Source organism: Triticum dicoccoides, chromosome 4B (genome assembly GCF_002162155.2).
Source record: "Triticum dicoccoides isolate Atlit2015 ecotype Zavitan chromosome 4B, WEW_v2.0, whole genome shotgun sequence".
NCBI classification, from domain to species: domain Eukaryota; kingdom Viridiplantae; phylum Streptophyta; class Magnoliopsida; order Poales; family Poaceae; genus Triticum; species Triticum dicoccoides.
Window position 1 is genome coordinate 96,585,840 of NC_041387.1, and position 6,000 is coordinate 96,591,839.

Genomic DNA, 6,000 nt, shown 5'->3' on the forward strand with positions numbered 1-6,000 from the left:
CTGCCTCCATTCCCCTCTCATATTCAGTGGCTTCTTCCCTGGTGATAACATATCCTCCTCTTGCCTGATAATCAAAAAGGTAGGGAGCAGGAAGAGTGACAGGGACGACGTTGGGTCTATCATTGATTAGTCGATAATGGAGGAATTATTCATTCCTCTCAAGAAATTTATGATCAAACATAGCTTCTTTATCTAAATAAACAGGAGGTACAATCATATCCCCCTCTCGTGGAGCTATATTAAGAAAATTTGCCACACGGGTTGCATAAATTCCTCCAAAGAAATTTTCCTTTTTACTATTATTATGCAACCTACGTGCAACAATTGCCCCCAAGTTATAACCTCTGTAACCAGACACAACACTCTTGAGGACACAAAGGTCAGGAGCACACAAGTGACTTACTTCGTCCTTACCGTTAATGCATTTACCAATAAAGAGAGCAAAGTAATGTATAGCAGGAAAATGAATGCTCCCTATGGTAGCTTGTGCTACGTCCCTAGATTCTCCCACAGTAATACTAGCAAGAAAATCTCTAAATTCAGATTTGCGAGGATCATTGATATTACCCCACTGAGGGAGTTTGCAAGTGATACGTCTCCGTCGTATCTACTTTTCCAAACACTTTTGCCCTTGTTTTGGACTCTAACTTGTATGATTTGAATGGAACTAACCCGGACTGACGCTGTTTTCAGTAGAACTGCCATGGTGTTGTTTTTGTGCAGAAAATAAAGATTCTCGGAACGACCTGAAACTCCACGGAATATCTTAGAATAAATAATAAAAAATCCTCGCAAAAGATGAAGACCAGGGGGCCCACACCCTGTCCACGAGGGTGGGGGGCGCGCCCCCCCTGGGCGCGCCCCCCTACCTCGTGGGCCCCCTGGTGGCCCTCCGACGCCAACTCCAACTCTATATACTGGCTTTCGGGGAGAAAAAAATCAAGGAGAAGAAATCATCGCATTTTACGATACGGAGCCGCCGCCAAAGCCCTAATCTCTCTCGGGAGGGCTGATCTGGAGTCCGTTCGGGGCTCCGGAGAGGGGAATTCGTCGCTGTCGTCATCCTCAACCATCCTCCATCACCAATTTCAGGATGCTCACTGCCGTGCGTGAGTAATTCCATCTTAGGCTTGTTGGACGGTGATGGGTTGGATGAGATTTATCATGTAATCGAGTTAGTTTTGTTAGGGTTTGATCCCTAGTATCCACTATGTTCTGAGATTGATGTTGCTATGACTTTGCTATGCTTAATGCTTGTCACTAGGGCCCGAGTGCCATGATTTCAGATCTGAACCTATTATGTTTTCATGAATATATGTGAGTTCTTGATCCTATCTTGCAAGTCTATAGTCACCTACTATGTGTTATGATCCGGCAACCCCGAAGTGACAATAATCGGAACCACTCCCGGTGATGACCATAATTTGAGGAGTTCATGTATTCACTATGTGCTAATGCTTTGTTCCGGTTCTCTATTAAAAGGAGGCCTTAATATCCCTTAGTTTCCAATAGGACCCCGCTGCCACGGGAGGGTAGGACAAAAGATGTCATGCAAGTTCTTTTCCATAAGCACGTATGACTATATTCGGAATACATGCCTACATTACATTGATGAACTGGAGCTAGTTCTGTGTCACCCTATGTTATGACTGTTACATGATGAACCACATCCGGCATAATTATCCATCATTGATCCGGTGCCTACGAGTTTTCCATATACTGGTTTACGCTCATTTACTTTTCCGTTGCTACTGTTACAATCACTAAAAAATACCAAAAACATTACTTTTGTTGTCTTTACTTTTTTACCATTACCACCACTACCATATTACTTTGCTACTAAAAACCTTTCTGCAGATACTAAGTTTCCAGGTGTGGTTGAATTGACAACTCAGCTGCTAATACTTGAGAATATTCTTTGGCTCCCCTTGTGTCGAATCAACAAATTTGGGTTGAATACTCTACCCTCGAAAACGGTTGCGATCCCCTATACTTGTGGGTTATCAAGACCTTTTTCTGGCGCCGTTGCCGGGGAGCATAGCTCTATTCTTTGAGTCACTTGGGATTTATATCTGCTGGACACTATGAAGAACTTGAAAGACGCTAAGACCACGATTTTACCCTCAACTACGAGGGGAGGTAAGGAACTGCCATCTAGCTCTGCACTAGATTCTCCTTCTGTTATAAGTAAGCTTGCGGCACCTAAACCTGCTACTGCTATGAATTTTGATATGTCGCATGTTATTGATGATGCCACTTCTGCTATGCATGATACTTATGATGAAACTACTTCCATGCTTGATACTACTGTGCCACTTGGTGAATATCTTGATGAGCAAATTGCTAGGTCTAGAGAAAGAGAAATTATTGAACCTGAACACGATGATGTTAGTGACGATGAACCTATTCCTGCTATTCCTGAGGGTTATCTTTTTTATGCTGAATCTTCTGCCGCTATTTTTGCTTGCCAGGATAGATATGAACTTAAGAGGTTGCTAATTAAATGGAGTAAAGAATCTCTTAGAGATAGAATGAGACCCAACCCTGCTTTTGCTACTTCACCTATTTGTGTTCCCGATAAGGATTATTATGATTTTTCTGTTGATCCAAATATAATTACTTTGGTTGAATCCGATCCTTTCTATGGTCATGAATCTGAAACTGTTGTGGCACATCTTACTAATAATGAGAGATCGCGCTACCTTTATTTACTTAAGATATTTCCGTTCTCATTAAAGGGTGATGCTAAGATATGGTTTAATTCTCTTGATCCTGGTTGTGTGCAAAGTCCCCAGGATATGATTTATTACTTCTCTGCTAAATATTTCCCTACTCATAAGAAACAAGCTGCTTTGAGGGAAATATACAATTTTGTGCAAGTTGAAGAAGAGAGTCTCCCACAAGCTTGGGGGAGGCTTCTCAAGTTACTTAATGCTTTGCCTGATCATCCTCTTAAGAAACCTAAAATATTTGATATCTTTTATAATGGACTAACTGATGCTTCCAGAGATTACCTGGATAGTTGCGCTGGTTCTCTTTTCAGGGAAAGAACACCGGATGACGTTGAAATTCTATTGAATAATATGTTGGCTAATGAAAATAATTGGGCACCTCCCGAGCCAGCTCCTGAGCCAACTCCTGAGCCAATTATTGAGCCTATTCCTAAACCAACCCCGAAGAAGAGAGGTGTTTTATTTCTCAGTCCTGAAGATATGAAAGAGGCAAAGAAATCTATGAAAGAAAAAGGTATTAAAACTGAAGATGTTAAGAATTTACCTCCTATTGAAGAAATACATGGTCTTAATTTACCGCCTGTTGAAGAAGTATATGATCTCAATTACTTATTTAATGAAGAACCTCCCGACATCCCGACACAGGTAGTAAAGGTAAATTCTCTCTATCGATATGATAAAGCTGAAGTCCCTCCTACTAAAATTGCTAGTCAGTGCTTGGATGAGTTTGATAACTTTATGTTTAAGCAAGATGACTTTAATGCTTATTTTGGTAGACAATTAAAACAAGATGCTTATATGATTAAACGCTTGGGTGATTATATGGCTGATATTAGAGGTGAACTTAAACTTGTTAGCAAACATGCTTCTATGGTTACCACTCAAGTAGAACAAGTACTTAAAGCTCAAAAAGAGGCGCTTGATGAAATGAATAGTAAGAAAAATGATTATGCTGTTAGAGTGGCTACTAGAACCGGTAGAATGACTCAGGGACCTTTGTATCCTGAAGGCCACCCTAAGAGAATCGAGTAAGATTCTCAGAGAAATGATATTGATGTACCTAGTTCTTCAAGAAAGAAGAAAAAGAAAAATGATAGGACTTTGCAAACTTCTAGCGAACCTAATGTTGAGCCACCTGAAAATCCAAATGATATTTCTATTTCTGATGCTGAAACACAATCAGGTGACGAACATGAACCTAGTGATAATGTTAATGATAATGTTCATGATGATGCTCAACCTAGTAATGATAATGATGTAGAAGCTGAACCTGCTGTTGATCTTGATAACCCATAATCAAGGAGTCAACGCTATGATAAAAGAGACTTCGTTGCTAGGAAACATGGTAAAGAAAGGGAACCATGGGTTCAGAAACCCATGCCTTTTCCTCTGAAACCATCCAAGGAAAAGGATGATGAGGACTTTGAGCGCTTTGCTGAAATGATTAGACCCATCTTTTTGCGTATGCGATTAACTGATGTGCTCAAAACAAATCCTTATTCTAAGTATATGAAGGATATTATTACTAATAAAAGAAAGATACCTGAAGCTGAAATTTCCACCATGCTTGCTAATTATACTTTTAAGGGTGGAGTACCAAAGAAACTTGGAGATCTCGGAGTACCTACTATACCATGCTCCATTAAGATAAATTATGTTAAAACTGCTTTATGTGATCTTGGAGCCGGTGTTAGTGTCATGCCTCTCTCTTTATATCGTAGACTTGACTTGAATAAGTTGACACCTACTGAAATATCTTTGCAAATGGCTGATAAATCAACTGCTATACCTGTCGATATTTGTGAGGATGTGCCTGTTGTGGTTGCAAACGTTACTATTTTAACGGACTTTGTTATTCTTGATATTCCTGAGGATGATAGTATGTCTATTATTCTTGGAAGACCTTTCCTTAATACTGTAGGGGCTGTTATTGATTGCAACAAAGGCAATGTCACTTTTCATGTTAATGGCAATGAGCACACGGTACATTTTCCGAGGAAACAACCTCAAGTTTATGGTATCAACTCTATTGAAAAAGTTCCATCGATTATGTTTGGAGGTTTTGAATTTCCTCTCCCTACTGTCAAGAAAAAGTATGATATACTCATTGTTGGGGATTTTCATATCCCCGTTGAGGTAACTTAGTGCTATTATTTCTTCGGTTCCATGTTAATCGGAATAAGCTCGTTAATAAGACTTGATCAACCTTGTTAGTGGATTCATTTTGATGATCACGAGAAGGATGAAACTAGAAGCACAACCTTCTGTACCCTCTTTATATTTTCTGTTATTTAGTAGAAATAAAGTAAAATAGTATGTTTATGTCTGTCTCCTGACTTATCCGCTCAATATAAAAATATCCCGAAAATAAAAGTCCTCGGAATGCCATGACAATTTAATATGATTTTTTCAGGAATATTTAAGAATTTACTGCGCAAAAATCACCGCGGAGGGAGCTTCCACCTGGCCACGAGGGTGGAGGGCGCGCCCTACCCCCCTGGGCGCGCCCCCTGCCTCGTGGGCCCATGGTGGCCCTCCTCCACTTATTCCTGCACCCATCTTCTTCCTCTGTCTCACACAAACACGAAAAACCAACTCAAGCACGAGTTCCAGCCCCCGTTGTTGTGATTTTCGATCTCCTTGCTCAAAGCACCTCTCGCAAAACTGCTTGGGGAGATTGTTCCTTGGTATGTGACTCCTTCATTGGTCCAATTAGTTTTTGTTCTAGTGTTTTATTCATTGCAAATTTGTGCTGCATATGTGACCATGTTCTTGAGCTTGCATGTCAAATTTATATGGTTCCAAGTAGTTCCAATGCTTTATATAGGCTCTAGGCACTTGTAGGAGTTGTTGCTATCAATTTTATTGAAGTTGGTTCACTTTTATTTGAAGTTACTAAAAATTTCAGATTGTTTCAGAAATAATGAAGATACTTTTGAGGGGCTCGCCGAGCCGAAACTCTAAGGAAAAACAAAAGGAAGAAGAGGAGAAAGCCCAAATTTAATTTACCTCGCACCGCGGAGGTCCGGCCTTGTGAATGGCCTTCCGATGACTTCTTGAGGAGAGCTGGGATTTATGAAGATTTCTATTTATTGATTGAGAATGCTGGCCTCACCAACTTCCTCCACGACCAACGTCATCAGTATCTCTTACTCACAAATACTTTTGTGCAAAACTTCTACTTTTTCCCTAAGAAATCACCTCCAACAGTAGAGTTTCATTTATATGACGTTGTTAAAAAGATGACATTAGCAGAATTCTGCGAGGT